The sequence below is a fragment of the Salvelinus fontinalis genome, chromosome 13, assembly GCF_029448725.1.
Source record: "Salvelinus fontinalis isolate EN_2023a chromosome 13, ASM2944872v1, whole genome shotgun sequence".
Lineage (NCBI taxonomy): Eukaryota > Metazoa > Chordata > Actinopteri > Salmoniformes > Salmonidae > Salvelinus > Salvelinus fontinalis.
The window spans coordinates 4,491,061-4,507,915 of NC_074677.1; positions in this window are offsets into that span (position 1 = coordinate 4,491,061).

Below are 16,855 nucleotides of genomic sequence, written 5' to 3' on the forward strand. Positions count from 1 at the left end.
TTGTGTCTCTGGATCTACTGAAAGAGCTGGTCACTATTGACTGTGGACACAGCTACTGTAGGCCCTGTATTGAAGGCTGCTGCGATCAGGATGACCTGAAAGGTGTGTACAACAACTCCTGTTCTGAACAGGAGCATTATCTTGGCTCAATTGGTGGAGGAACTGAAAAAGAATTGACTCCAGGCGTTGGGAAAAGTAGATGTAGTCATAGTAACCAGGAGTGGTATTGATATCGTGTAGTCATAGTAACCAGGGGCTGTATGGTATTGATATCGTGTAGTCATAGTAACCATATATTGATATTGTGTAGTCATAGTAACCAGGTATTGAAATGGTGTTGCTATCGTGTGTATCTAAAGAGCAAAAGGAGTGTGCATTGTGGCTCGCAAAATTATTGACGCATGAAGTGGACAGTTTTGATTTTTGAAATGGGGCACTGGTAAAAGGTTTTATCTTTGAACATTGATAATGACATTGATAATGAATAGCTTTAGGCTAAACATTCCAGCAGTAGTTAAAGCAATGAGAAGTCTATCTGTATTATTGATGTTTGATGAAATATGTCTACCAACCTATGTAAAGCTGAGATATGTCTGGTTGGTGTGTTTACGGGCATATTCAATCTACCTATCCCAGTCTGCTGTCCCCACATGCTTCAAGATGGCCACCATTGTTCCAGTACCCAAAAAGGCAAAGGTAACTGAACTTAATGACTATCGCCCCGTAAAGATCACCTCTGTCATCATGAAGTGCTTTGAGAGACTAGTCAAGGATCATATCACCTCTACCTTACCTGATACCCTAGACCCACTTCAATTTGCTTACTGCCCCAATAGATCCACAGACGATGCAATCACCATCACTCTGCACACTGCCCTATCCCATCTGGACAAGAGGAATACCTACGTAAGAATGCTGTTCATTGACTATAGCTCAGCATTCAACACCATAGTACCCTCCAAGCTCATCACTAAGCTTGAGGCCCTGGGTCTGAACCACTCCCTGTGCAGCTTGGTCCTGGACTTCCTGACGGGCCGCCCCCCCAGGTGGTGAAGGTAGGAAACAACACCTCCACTTCGCTGATCCTCAACACAGCGGTCTGCCCAATGCATTACCGGGGGCAAACTACCCGCCCTCCAGGACCCCTACAGCGCCCGATGTCACAGGAAGGCCAAAATGATCATCATGGACATCAACCACCTGAGCCACTGCCTGTACATCCTGCTATCATCCAGGCGAGGTCAGAACAGGTGCATCAAAGCTGGGACCGAGAGACTGAAAAACGGCTTCTATCTCAAGGCCATCAGACTGTTAAATAGCCATCACTAGCACAGAGAGGCTGCTGCCTATAGGCATAGACTAGGAATCACTGGAATGGAATACTAGTCACTTTAATAATGTGTACATATCTATCATTACTTCTATACTATTCTACAGTATCTCATTCACTTAATAATACTTACTTATCTTCCATTACTCATCTCATATGTGCATACAGTAGAATAGTATAGAAAAACAGTATAGACTGTATAGAGTAGACTGTTCTCCTAATATCGTTCGTCCATATGTACAGTTGAAGTCGGATGTTTACATACACTTAGGATGGAGTCATTAAAACTCATTTTTTCAACCACTCCAACAATATTCTTGTTAACAAACTATAGTTTTGGCAAGCCGGTTAGGACAGCTACTTTGTGATTGACACAAGTCATTTTTCCAACATTTGTTTACAGACAGATTATTTCACTTATTGTTACGTTCCCCAGTTTCTTTGTTGTAGTTTGTGTGTTTGACTGTGTGTTTCAGGAGATGGCTTCCTGAATTCTCCCCAAGCAGCTGATTGGTCAACTCCATGGCTAATTGGAGCTGACCCCGCCCCCTTGTCAAGACGCAGCTGTCTCCAATTACCCATTCCTTCTGAAGCTATATAAAAGCCAGTGTTATGTTCAGAAGTGAGATCATTGCTGCGAGTGAGACAGGCAATTGGTACGTACTATGTTAGTTGTTGATGGGAGCAGATTTGGTATGTTCGGTGTTAGTTTGTTGCTCAGCTTATTTGATGTCCTGTGTTTCTCAGTGTGTTTGAAATTGTTTAATATTCTGTTTCATTTGTTCCCAGGGGGGAAGGGGAAGGCACCTAGGGAGTGCTTAAGCAAGAGGCCTGCGGGCATACATATACCCATAGTATATTCACTGTCTAGGCACACTAGGTAAGACCTGGGCGGACCATCCCCTGTATTTTGGTTAGCGCACCAGGTGGTGCTAGTTAGGTAAGTAGTGGGTAGGCAGGTATGGTAGGAGAGGGGGCTTTGACATTTACTTTCTTTGCTTTGGTTCCGTCCAGCCCCTTTTCCCCATATTACCGTGTGAAGAAATAAATTCCTAGTAAACGGTAATTCTCTGCCTTTTGTCATCCATACTCGCACCTACAGTCCCATACCTCTTTCGCTTCACGGGGAGTTGAGTTGCAGCAGGGTGTTGCGTTCCCTCTTCTTAGATGTGTGCGTAACAATAATTCACTGTATAACAATTCCAGTGGGTCAGAAGTTTACATGCACTAAGTTGACTGTGCCTTTAAACCGCTTGGAAAGTTCCAGAAAATGTCATGGTTCTAGAAACTTCTGATAGGTTAATTGACATAATTTGAGTCAATTGGAGGTGTACCTGTGGATGTATTTCAAGGCCTACCTTCAAACTCAGTGCCTCTTTGCTTGACCTCATAGGAAAATTAAAAGAAATCAGCCAAGACCTCAGAAAAAAAATATTAGACCTCCACAAGTCTGGTTCATCCTTGGGAGCAATTTCCAAACGCCTGAAGGTACCACGTTCATCTGTACAAACGATTAACACAATTCATGTTTTCACAGAATATGCAGTCAATTAACACATTTCTAAAATGATCTAATTTTCTTTACATACAAGCTTACCCAATACCAAAATGATGGATTTTTTTTGTCTTATTTACAAATGCTTTGCACACAGCATGCCAGATATGAAGACCTGATGTTCAAAACCTTAAATATAGTTCTACTTCTGCAACAACAGCAGCTCAAAAGCTGTATTAAAACAGCTTATAAGCAATTTTGAATGAACAGATCATTGAGAAATAGCTGATCGTAAGATGTGTTAAATAGACCAACCACAGCTGATTCCAATCTCAATCAGACATAGCCAGGTGTTGAAGTTCTTTCAATTACATGAACATACACAGTACAAAGGAGACTCTTTGGATTGATTTTGTTAAGTGTGGATACAGAACAACACAGAGGAGCAGAGACAAATAATGTCTGGACCAGGCAGAGGGGTAGCTGGACCAGGCAGAGGGGTAGCTGGACCAGGCAGAGGGGTAGCTGGACCAGGACAAGGGAGAAGGAGGGGTAGTTGGACCAGGCAGAGGAGTAGCTGGACCAGGCAGAGGAGTATCTCCCGGGTGGCGCAGTGGTCTAGGGCACTGCATCGCAGTGCTAGCTGCGCCACCAGAGTCTCTGGGTTCGCGCCCAGGCTGGGCTGGGTTCGCGCCCAGGCTCTGTCGCAGCCGGCCGCAACCGGGAGGTCCGTGGGGTGACGCACAATTGGCATAGCGTCGTCCGGGTTAGGGAGGGTTTGGCCGGTAGGGATATCCTTGTCTCAGTATGTAAAATGTAATAAAATGTATGCACTCTACTGTAAGTCGCTCTGGATAAGAGCGTCTGCTAAATGACTAAAATGTTTTTTTTTAAATGTAAAAAATGAGTAGCTGGACCAGGCAGAGGAGTAGCTGGACCAGGCAGAGGAGTAGCTGGACCAGGCAGAGGAGTAGCTGGACCAGGCAGAGGAGTAGCTGGACCAAGGAGAGGAGTAGCTGGGCCAGGACAAGGGAGAAGGAGAGGTAGGGGGAGAGGAGTAAGAATGCGTGGTGGTGTTCAAAGGAGAGTAAGAGCTGTTGTCACTGATGACATAAGAGCCATGGTCTATCACTGAGAGAGGCTGGTGAAAGAGTCCAGCCTAATCTCAGACAGTCAACCGTGGCTTCCATATTCCGGAATTTTCAACAAACCAACAGGTAAGTGATGCATTTCACAAGGGCTTATTTCATCATTACTGTTGCTATGTCCCACTGTAACGGTAGGCCACCAGTCCCAATGCAAATACATATGTTGTATTTTTGTTCCTCTAAAGGACGCAACGTCTTCCTCCCTCTAGGGGAAGAGGAAAGCTCCTCAGTGACGACCAAGAGCCATTGTAGGATTGGTCATTGCTGACAATGCAATAAAACTGAGAGAAATTTAGTGCAGAATTGTAGAGGACAACCTGGTATTTCACAATGTGGAAAGCATCAGCCTGACTACCATTTGGCTCAGACTCTGACCGAACACAGAGTTTGAATGAAACAGTTGTACACAGTTCCCTTTGAAAGGAACAGTGAGCGGGTCAGGGAACTCCAGCACCAATACGTCCAGGTATGACGTCTATCCACTATGTCTAGTTCTATAGTGAGTTTTACACTATGCTACTCTACATGTAAACATGGGTTCTAGTACATACAGTAGGATATTTATTTCAAGGAGTCATGGAGTTGGAGGCTAATCAGACCCCACATTAAATCATTTATGTAGACGAGGCAGGGTTTAACCTGCCAAAAATACGTAGGCGGGAAAAGGGCCACCGTTGACGTGCCGGGTCAGAGAGGAGGAAATATCACAATGTGTGCTGCCATCTGGAGTGCTGGTTTGGTCCTGCAGAAATTTCAGATTGGTTCCTACAACACTGAGCTCCTTATTTTGTGTTGAGATGACTTCCACCAACTACTGGTGCCAGAAGCAGAAAGGGAACAGCTGGGAGGAAACAGGAGGACGTGTGATTGCATGGGACAATGTAGCATTCCACCATTCACATGCAATCACAAACTGGTTTGCAGCCCATCCAAGAATGGTTTCCCTTTTCCTCCCCCCTACTCGCCTTTCCTCAACCCCATTGAGGAATGTTTTTCTGCCTGGAGGTGGAAAGTGTATGATCATCGGCCACATGACCAAATGTCCCTCCTGGATGCAATGGATGCCGGCTGCAGAGACATCTCAGCTGAAGACTGCCAGGGGTGGATAAGGCATGCCAAGCGTTTCTATCCGTGGTGCTTAGCGAGAGACGACATAAGATGTGATGTGGACGAGAACATGTGGCCAAATGCTGAAGATCGTATAGATTAGAACAGGACTGTGCATTTTAGTGTTTTTTCCCTTCTGTGCCTTTTTTTTGACTGTAATTGTGTTTTATTTTTACACATTTGGAACCAAAGGCCATGTATGTTGAATGTGTTGTTGAACCAAAGGCCATGTATGTTGAATGTGTTGTTGAACCAAAGGCCATGTATGTTGGATGTGTTGTTGAACCAAAGGCCATGTATGTTGGATGTGTTGTTGAACCAAAGGCCATGTATGTTGGATGTGTTGTTGAACCAAAGGCCATGTATGTTGGATGTGTTGTTGAACCAAAGGCCATGTATGTTGGATGTGTTGTTGAACCAAAGGCCATGTATGTTGGATGTGTTGTTGAACCAAAGGCCATGTATGTTGGATGTGTTGTTGAACCAAAGGCCATGTATGTTGGATGTGTTGTTGGACCAAAGGCCATGTATGTTGGATGTGTTGTTGAACCAAAGGCCATGTATGTTGGATGTGTTGTTGAACCAAAGGCCATGTATGTTGGATGTGTTGTTGAACCAAAGGCCATGTTGCTAATACAGCTTTCACTGAAGCAATTCTGTCACTTACTATTCTTTCCTACTGTACATTCTATAAAGTAAAGATGACTCATTCACTTTTAGATAGTATGTTGCCAAAAATGCCCACATTCGACACTCAACCAAAAAATGTAGAGTGGTTTACAGAAAAGGAAACTGAATTATAAAAAAACTATGAATTTCATATTGTCTGTCTGCAGGTAGAACTGAAACATGAAAAGTAATGCTGTTTTTGTAATGCCATCAACTGTTAGTATTTTGGAAGTCATTGTGCTGTGATTGACTATATGTTCCTCTTAGATAGAAAACATGAGCTAGTGTTTTGACAGAATGATTAGATATTGAGTCGGATTTGCCGTGTTTTGATAGTTAGTGTACGTAGAGGGAGTTGTTTTTTTTTTAGCATTTTGAAATGTAGAGTTGGTATTTAATGAACAAAATGTGGTTTTGAGCAGAAAATGAACTATTTGGCTAATTGTGTGACGTAGGTGTGTTGCTGTGTTAAGAGTTAGTAAAAGCATCTTAAGTACAGCTAAACGCTTGTCAGCACCTGTAAAAAAACTCATGTTTTGTTCTATTCATCCTAGTATTACCATCTATCACATCTGTTTAACTGTTACACCGTCTGAAGCCTACAAAGACCAACGATGCAAAATCTATTCAATAAAAGGTCAAAAGGCTGAGAGGGTCTCCTTGGGTTCTTGTAGACATACCCATTGTGTTACCGCCCACCCATCCTGTTTTACATGGTGCCGAATGGTGGCATGGTGGCACAGCCACCCAGGCGGTCATCCCGGCCTCGACCTAACCCAGGCGGTCATCCCGGCCTCGACCTAACCCAGGCCATCCCGGCCTCGACCTAACCCAGGCCATCCCGGCCTCGACCTAACCCAGGCCATCCCGGCCTCGACCTAACCCAGGCCATCCCGGCCTCGACCTAACCCAGGCCATCCCGGCCTCGACCTAACCCAGGCCATCCCGGCCTCCCCAGATGATCACATAACCCTCCAGAGATTAGTTTGCACCCTGAGTGGGAATAGATCAAAACAATCCTACGGATTAGATGCCACAATCCCCCAGTCCCATGGATCCCAGACCAGCAGCCTACAGGCTCCACCCATCATCCGCTACATGGCCACCTTACCACCTGATCCAACCCAGGGTCTGAGGTACAGGACACAAAGTCAAGCCTACGTATACTGGACAGACCCACAACTTCAATGGTATTGTAGAACCACACCAGCTGTGGCCCAGGCCCCAGTTTTGCAACGAGCTCATCCCTACCAGCCTCCAGTCTAGCCCTACCAGGCCTCTGTTTAACTTCCAGTCCAGCCCTACCAGGCCCCTGTTCAACTTCCAGTCCAGCCCTACCAGGCCCCTGTTCAACTTCCAGTCCAGCCCTACCAGGCCCCTGTTCAACTTCCAGTCCAGCCCTACCAGGCCCCTGTTCAACTTCCAGTCCAGCCCTACCAGGCCCCTGTTCAACTTCCAGTCCAGCCCTACCAGGCCCCTGCTCAACTTCCCGTCCAGCCCTACCAGGCCCCTGTTCAACTTCCAGTCCAGCCCTACCAGGCCCCTGCTCAACTTCCAGTCCAGCCCTACCAGGCCCCTGTTCAACTTCCAGTCCAGCCCTACCAGACCCCAGCTCAGCTACCAGCCCATTCTTACCTAGCCCAAGCCCAGTGGTTCCAGCTCAGTAACGAGCTCAGCCTTACCGGGCCCAAGCCCAACAACCAGCTCAGCCTTACCAGGCTCCCTATGCCTACCCTAGACAGCCAGCCAGCTAGCCCCACCCCCAGCCAAGATGGGAAGGATACCAGACACCTGTGGCCAGTGCAAGGCCCCCTCCCTCCAGTGGTCAGTGGACCAAACCCCCAGAGCTTTCCCCCTTCAGTGGTTAGTGCACCACGCCTTCAAGGTGCCACCCTTCCAGTGTTCAGTGCACCACAACCCCCAGAGCGCCACCCTTACAATGACTAGGGGGGAAAAATACTAAAAATACTTTAAAGTACTACTTAAGTCTTTTTTTTTTTTTTTTTTTACTATTTATATTTTTGCTAACTTTTACTTCACTAAAATAATGTACTTTTTACTCCATTCATTTTCCCTGACACCCAAAAGTACTTGCTACATTTTGAATGCTTAGCAGGACAGGAAAATGGTCCAATTCCCGCACTTATCAAGAGAACATCCTGGGTTGTCCCTACTGTATCTGATCTGGCGGACTCACTAAACACCAAAGTTTCATTTGCAAATGATGTCTGTGATTTGGAGTGTGCCTCTGGCTACAAAAGTAGTGCCATATGGTATGTAATATAACACATTTGAAATTATTTATACTTTTACTTTTGATATTTAAGTATATTTGATCAATGAAATTGACCTTTGACACTTAAATATATTTATAGCCCAATACTTTTACTCAAGTAGTATTTTACTGGGTGACTTTCACTTTTACTTGAGTCATTTTCTATTAAGGTATCTTTACTTTTACTCAAGTAAATTGACCATGTTGAATTATAATTGTAATTGCACACACACTGATGTCAGACATGCACCTACTCCAATGATCTGTTGCTAATGACTGGGATGAATGCAGGAGCAGGTCAAGACACCCTCTTTTTGACTGATGAGTGGTTTAAGGGCATGTATGTGATAGGCCTATCTGGCTTATGATGGTCATAATGCTTCTTGACTGTGTCATTAAGTGTATTTTTGACAAGTTATTTCAAATATGATTAAAAAAAACATGACTAAAGAATTCATTACAACGAAAACAAATATTTAAAAAAGGAACTTATTGGCTGGGACTTTTTTTTTTAAATGTATAAATGTGGGTTTTGACACTTATGTAAGTGTCATAACCAATCATAAAATAACGCAGTATGTCACAACAGGTGTAAATGTATGAGTCATGACGCTGTTATGACATATTATGACACTGGGTGTCAAGTAACGTGTTACGGTGTTCTCTCAATCCCCATTTTTGGCATTCACGTCATGTTTGTCTGAGTTATAGGAAGATTACAACCCACTTAACCCCAACATTTTCCCGGGGCAGCGAACACTGCTCAAAGCCAACGGCAAGGTCCGCTATGAGGAAGTCGAAAACAAAACAAAATGCACGTAGTAGAGACAAACTAACTTCTGATCATTTTTGAGGCAAATGGAGCAGTGTCATGGTGTCGTCTGTCATTAGTTAGAGAAAATATTCTTGCTGTTTCAATCTGTCTGAACTGTCCCGCTCATCTGTCGCGTTATAGTTGGAATCAACATTTGCCGCTTCCGGTACTCGATTTCAACAGCACGCTGCCCTTCGCTGCTTAAATAGTACGTCATCCTCCAGCTGTGCAGAACAAGCTCGTCCACTATGTTTCTCCATCACCTCCTGGGGAGGAGTCAACAGGAAGTCCAGCAGGCAAAATGAGCTGAAGGATCTCAAATAAACTATAGCATCTCTTATTTAACCTTTATTTAACTAGGCAAGTCAGTTAAGAACACATTGTTATTTATAATTACGGTCAAACCCGGACGACGCTGGGCCAATTGTGAGTATTGATATAGTCTCGCTATGTCTAACAGCCTTTTAATAGAATATGGGATAGTGTGTGTCTGCAACAACCAGAAGCATCCGTCAACCCCTTGTCTTTTTTTGTTGCCTTGGCTTTAATTTCTGTCCTAACAGCGGACTGCACACACATCAGTAAAGGACAGTGACATGTCTTTACTGAGAAAATCAACCACATTGAGAGAAGGCGCTCTGAGCTGGTGAAGGTAGGCGCTCTGAGCTGGTGAAGGTAGGCGCTCTGAGCTGGTGAAGGTAGGCGCTCTGAGCTGGTGAAGGTAGGCGCTCTGAGCTGGTGAAGGTAGGCGCTCTGAGCTGGTGAAGGTAGGCGCTCTGAGCTGGTGAAGGTAGGCGCTCTGAGCTGGTGAAGGTAGGCGCTCTGAGCTGGTGAAGGTGCTGATCAGAGCCCAGGAAAAGGCTAAAGTGAGTCTGGCTGAAGGCCTCGTGAAGGAGCTGGACCAGATGATGGAGACGCTCAAACACATACATGATCACATACGTTTTCTCCAGGCAGCTACACTGCACTTTTTATTTTCTTTATTTAACCAGGCAAGTCAGTTAAGATCAAATTATTATTTACAATGATGGCCTACCCCCAGCCAAACCCGGACGACGCTGGGCCAATTGTGCACCGCCCTATGGGACTCCCAATCACGGCCGGATGTGATGCAGCCTGGACTCTAACCAGTTACTGTAGTGACGCCTCTTGCACTGAGATGCAGTGCCTTAGACCGCTTACACCTGCATTTGTAATAAAAAAAAATGGAATATCAACAGAACTGCACTAACCAATTCCTTTGCGAATCAATAGATTATCTCCATTTGTTCACCCTGTCTCTCTTTATCTCCCTCCAGGAACATTTGTTCACCCTGTCTCTTTATCTCCCTCCAGGAATATCCATCTCTCCAGTCTCAACATACCTTTAGACTTACCCAGCATCGACGTATATCCTTGTAAGGATATGTCTGAGTTGACAGCGGCACTGTAGGATATTATTGAGGGGGAATGGTCCAAGATCTCCACCACAGGTCTGTAAAATACTGTACCAGTAGTGGTCTCTCTAACTTTAGACTGATTAAAAATACATTTGCTTTGACAAAGACCGATTTGATGTCGAAATGCGTCAGCAGAGGTGGGACCAAGTCATTATTATTCAGTCACAAGCAAGTCACAAGGTTCGAGTGTCAAGTCCCAAGTAGAACGGGTTGAGTCAAGTCCAAGTCATGCATAATAAGAACAAGTCGAGTAGGGTCACAAGTTTCGTCAAGTGTCTATACATGCAATGACTTGTTCAACTACAAATCTTTGTCTATTTATTGAGGCTACCAGACTTTATTGAGGCGACCAAACTTTTCATTATTTTGTCTACATCACATTATGATTATACATTAATTAATTTGAACAACAAATTCCAAAATGCAAGCTTCATAACTAAATGATCAATTTCAAGAAATGTGTACATACCAAAAGACCAGTAGGCATATGCTGGTAATTGTTGGTTGATGCCCCATTGCTGGTGAGCTTGCAAAGTAAACCGTTAATATTATTTTGGAGAAGCATATTTATTTATGGTAATCCTCTCTCTCTACAGTTTGATGTTTGCGCTGCACCCGTCCTAAAACTGTACAGCAAATCAACAATCTTTTCGCTAGATCAGTGGTTCAAAGCTTGCAAACCCCCGCGCACGCACATGCACACGCGGACACAATCGCTGCGCAAACTGTCATTACAGCTGTAAATGGTGATGCTTCTTTTTCAGAACGTAATATACAGAAATAAACTGCGTTTTACACCTGCATTTTGAGCTGAAAGTTGGTCCCACCTCTCCTGACGCATTTTGACTTCAAATTGGTCTTTGTCAAAGCAAATATAGTTTTAATCAGTCAATATCAACTAGGGATATCATGTCACCTCTCTGGAGTCCAGAGCAAGCATGATCGATCATTTCTTCCTCACAAAAGACGTAATAAATTCGTCAGAATATGTTAGTGACCTGCTCGAATTGGCAAATGTAGAAACATAAGTTACAAATGGTATGCTATACCTATCTAGACTATTAAAATATGCATGAAAAAACATTATGTATTTTTCCCATTCAGTTTCACACTCGCGACCCCCTAACCCGTTTTCGTCACCGACTCCCACTTTGGGAACCACTAGCTCAACCGACCCGTGATGATTGACAGTTTGTTGGTCCAATCAGAGGGCCGATTGTGTGTTTTACTTGTCAATCTGTTGCACGGGTTTTGCAAGCTACTGTCTCTGGCTGCAGTGGAAAGTAATGCACCTAGACTCGTTGCCACAAAATAAGTGACAAAACTTTACAAAACCTGCCCAGATAATTTCAAGTCATCAGTCTCAAGTTAAAGTCGAGTCTTGAGGCTCCAAGTCAAGTAATTTTATGTTCTATTAAATCCAGTCTCAAGTCATCAAATTTGTGATTCGGGTCAAGTATCGGCCAAGTCATGTGACTTGAGTCCACACCTTTCCGTGTCAACTTTTTAATAAATAAGATTACCTATGCATTGAGAACTATTATTACTGTATTTTTGGGAACTTAACAACAATTCTTTCAAAATATATATTTGTGTTTGTATGTAGTGAATCAGGTGGATGTTTTGCTCCCACCAGAGCCCGAGACAAGAGCTGAATTCTTACAATGTAAGTTTCTTTATCCAAAAGCAGTTAACATTTTCTCTCTACTAATACTCCCTTAAAACGCCAAAGTAGACATTTGAGACTGAGCTGATTTGAGACTCGGCTCTACTCTTCCAGATTCCTGTCGTCTCACTTTGGACCCAAACACAGCACAAATGAATCTCTCTCTGTCTGAGGATGGCAGAAAGGCTACGGCTACTTTAGAAAAGCAGCCATATCTTGAGCATCTAGAGAGATGGAATTATAGCTGGCAGGTACTGTGTAGAGAGGCTCTGTCTGGACGTTGTTATTGGGAGGTTGAATGGAGTTATAGCTGGCAGGTACTGTGTAGAGAGGCTCTGTCTGGACGTTGTTATTGGGAGGTTGAATGGAGTTATAGCTGGCAGGTACTGTGTAGAGAGGCTCTGTCTGGACGTTGTTATTGGGAGGTTGAATGGAGTTATAGCTGGCAGGTACTGTGTAGAGAGGCTCTGTCTGGACGTTGTTATTGGGAGGTTGAATGGAGTTATAGCTGGCAGGTACTGTGTAGAGAGGCTCTGTCTGGACGTTGTTATTGGGAGGTTGAATGGAGTTATAGCTGGCAGGTACTGTGTAGAGAGGCTCTGTCTGGACGTTGTTATTGGGAGGTTGAATGGAGTTATAGCTGGCAGGTACTGTGTAGAGAGGCTCTGTCTGGACGTTGTTATTGGGAGGTTGAATGGAGTTGGGAGGGTGTTCTTTCGTCAGTTTCGTATAAAGACATAAGCAGATCAAGTGCAGACTCTGGATTTGTAGTCAATGATCAATCGTGGAGTTTAGATTGCCGCTACTCAGGGTTACTAGTTCAGGCACAATCAATCAAATCAATCAAGTTTATTTTATATAGCCCTTCGTACATCAGCTAATATCTCGAAGTGCTGTACAGAAACCCAGCCTAAAACGCCAAACAGCTAGTAATGCGGGTGTAGAAGCACGGTGGCTAGGAAAAACTCCCTAGAAATAATGTAAGACTGTAGCGTTAGGCCCTCAGTCCTCCAAAGTTGGAGTGTACCTGGACTACAAGGCAGGAATTCTCTCCTTACAGCGTCTCTGACACAATGACCGTCCTCCACTGAGTCCAGACCACATTCAATGAGCCTCTTTATCCTGGGCTTTGGTTTTACGATGGAACCCAAGCACCCATAAGGAAAATATGTTGTTATGCTCTATTATTTTGTAGAGATATATTACTCTGTAGCGATCTAATACTCTGTAGAGATCAATTACTCTGTAGAGATCAATTACTCTGTAGAGATCAATTACTCTGTAGAGATATTAAACTGTTTTTTAAACTAATAAACAAAATGCTGAAAACATGAATTGTCTTTGGTCTTCTTTTCTCATTTTCAATGACAATAAACTTTTGGCTAGTCTCTACATGCATGGATACAACGGCCTGTACAGCTATTCGAGATGTGATGACAAGACCATAGAATAGATAAGTCTATATAACCAAGTTACATTTGTTAGAATTTTTCTATTCTTTCTATTTGTTTTTTAAATTCTACATTGTTGGGCAGGGACCATATGTAAGCTTACATAGCATGTGACATACAATTTGATTTGATTTTGATTTGAGGTGCACTTGGCCAGAAAAACCCTGTTATGCTGCTGCCCATGCCATAAAGGGCTTTCACCATTTTAAAGTTGTCAACAGATGGACTTATGGGATCAAAGCTCAGCAGGAGTGATCAGACAATAATTTATACTCCAGCACTGCAGGTGAAAGTAGGCCTAAATCACCAACTTTGGCTTTATGCCTGTAGTAAACAGTTCACTCTAGTGTGCACCTTTTCAGTTTGTTGCTGCCAATAAACTCGGAAGAAATGTCATTCTACTACTTTGAAATGAAGATGGTGCTAAATAGCGCTGCCAAAACCCCTATGTTGTCACAGAAGCTATCAATGGCAAAGATAGGGGGGTGCTCTCCCCCAAAATAAATAAATACATACATAACCCCCCCAAAACAATAACGCTACCTGGTATTTTGTGTTTAAATGCATGACCTCTATACGCTTAGTTTGCATCTTGAGTTCAAATTAAACTTTTATCTACAACACACATCGACTATTGATGCGTTGATTGTGCCTCCCGAGGAGACATCTAGGACACACGGTGGCGACGTTTCATCACTTTTGAAGGTGTAAAATCCTCGCACTTCAAGACCATCTGCAGATGGTAAAATAGTAATCCGGCCTGTGGTTTTTAACCTTCTTTAAGTATTCGTCTAAATTCAGTATATTATCCTGTTTTAATGTTTAGTGTCCAGTGTCCTATGCCAACTACACACTTTCAGACAGAATGTTACAATGAAACGCAAAAACTCAATGCAGCCTGCTACGACTTAGGCCAATACAAGAGAATGGCAGTTGATAAGTGGCAGTTGGCTACGAGTAGCACGAAAGAGGGGATCTAGAAACTATTAGCAGCAGGACAGTGTGCTGAGTACCTAAAACGTGCCTCAGTTGCGTTTACACAGAAAGCCCAATTCTGATTTTAAAAATTCTCACTAATTGGTATTCTGACCAATCAGATCAGCTCTTAATAAGATCTGATGTGTAAAGATCTGATGTGATCGGTCAAAAGACCAATTAGTGGGCAAATATATCAGAGTTAGGCCGCCTGTGTAAACGCAGCCTTATTTCCCTTCGTTGACAATTATCCATCCGAGACATGATGCCAATTGACCACCGGAGGGAGCCGCAGTTGCATTTCACTTTGACTCCGCCACCAACGTTTGATGATTGAATCAACAATTTACAGAGGAAAGACCGTGGTGGGTGAGTAGAGTATCGCCTATAGCCTACCTCCGCACAAGCGTTATCAACCCGTGTAGCCTATCATCAGCACCCACAAAACCAACTTGTATTAAATGGCAGCAGGTAGCCTAGTGGTTCAGAGCGTTGGACCAGTAATTGAAAGGTAGCTTGTTCGAATCCGCAAGCCTACTAGTTGAAAAATATGTTGATGTGCCCTTGAGCAAGGAACTTAACTCCAATCACTCTGGCTAAAGAGCGTCTACTAAATGACTGAAATGCAAATGTAGCCTAATTGAATTGGACTTCTCCACAGTGAAGTGTTTTGGTGGTTAGTTTATTGTGAAATGTATCTGATTTAAAAATATATATATATTGAAATATTGGTGAACATTGAGTTGACAATTCATTCTGATTCATTAGATGCTATTTTTGTTCAATGGTTTAGGCCTTTACTCAAACGAGAGATTCAAAAAATATGTATTCATCTTACTAATATGCCTAATATGTTATGATACTGTTGGGCTAAGAAATATAGGCTTATTTTATCTGTCTTGTGCACTGGGCCATTTAGATTTGTGGTTTGGAAGTCTGTGAAGGAATTAGATTAAGCCTATTTAAACATATATATCCATCTCTTATGTGAAAACTTTGGAGGATAGTGGGGGTCAACAACATCCATGTCTCAGGTGTGTCAGTCAGTCACAGAGAAGAGGAACACAAAGGCCTTTACATGTTTTATTGTTGTCTGTATATAGGCTATAAAATAACTCAGCCCAATAAGGTCAAAAAGTGTCATGTATAGTGACAGGCAAAATGTGCTAAATTTAACCCGGAAAATGTTGGCCTCTTTCAATCGTCCACGTTCTTCGTTTTTTAACATGTGTATTATTTGCCTAAACCATGATTCATGAAATTACTGATCATAGTTTTTCTCTCTCGCTCTGCAAAGTAGTCATAGCCTATTTCAGACTAGTTATTTATCGCCGATAAAAAGCAGACTCGGAGAGAAAGGCAATGACGAGGAATCTGGTAGCAATTATGCCACATTGTTATTTCGAGCTAATTATTGCTGTCACTGTTTATCTCAGCGCTTCTTGTGGCGTTAGCATAAACAGTTACATTTAAATTGGAACCGTGAATATGTTTTTGTTTCATAGCATATGGGTTTCATAAATGAGGTGAAACAATTGTATACAAACTAAGTGAAGACGCAGGATAGTGTCTGCTTTGTGAAACAACTCTGTAAGTCTGCGGCATTTCTCCACCACATGAAAGCAGAGCTTGGTCCTGAGACCAAAACTGCAATCCAATTTTCTCATAACAAAAAAAAAAACATCACTTCAACACCATGTCTTGATATTAGCCCTGCTTATCGCGTTTTCTGAACTCATCTCACGACTGTAACCTTGATATATGGGCCTATCACATAGCCTCTGCATTGATACAGCCTGAAATGCAGTAACACATTTGAAAGGCACGAGCTTTCGCCTGCATGATAAGGGCCTTCTGACAGTCAGCATTAGTTTGTTTAAATACAACATGTATTGCATGAGTTGGACGCATGCACATAGGTCTACACATATGGATAAATATAATTTCTAAATTAAATAAACAGTTAGGTTAAATGTTGTTCTCTATTCCTATATTGCATTTGGATATATTAAAGTGTGTAAAATGATGTAAACTTCCACTAGTGTATCTGAAGTACGGACACCTTGAGTTGCCATCTATAGTTTAATACTTTTCACTAGCCTAGCTAAGCCTACATTCATCGTTTAAGACAGAGATTCCGGTATGCTCAAACGCGTATCTTCTCCCCTCTCCAATGCGGCCACACAATGAGAGCCTAAAAGCAGATATATTGAAAAAAAGTTTTCAAATATATTTCCCCCATAATAAGAAACGCATCAAGAACAGCGCTTTATCCAAAACTGATTCAGACATCTCTCACTGATGGTTACACAGTCAGACACGTTTTCAAGACATATCGGAACTAATCAGAATTTCATCTCTGACGCTTCACTTCGTGCAACCAATTTTTCGATACGGAGTTATCTTTGGCAACATTCTCCGAAAGCTCCTTTAAAGTGATCTCTGGCTTTAGCTACGAGAGTGCGACTGTTGTGCCGTGGAGGTAA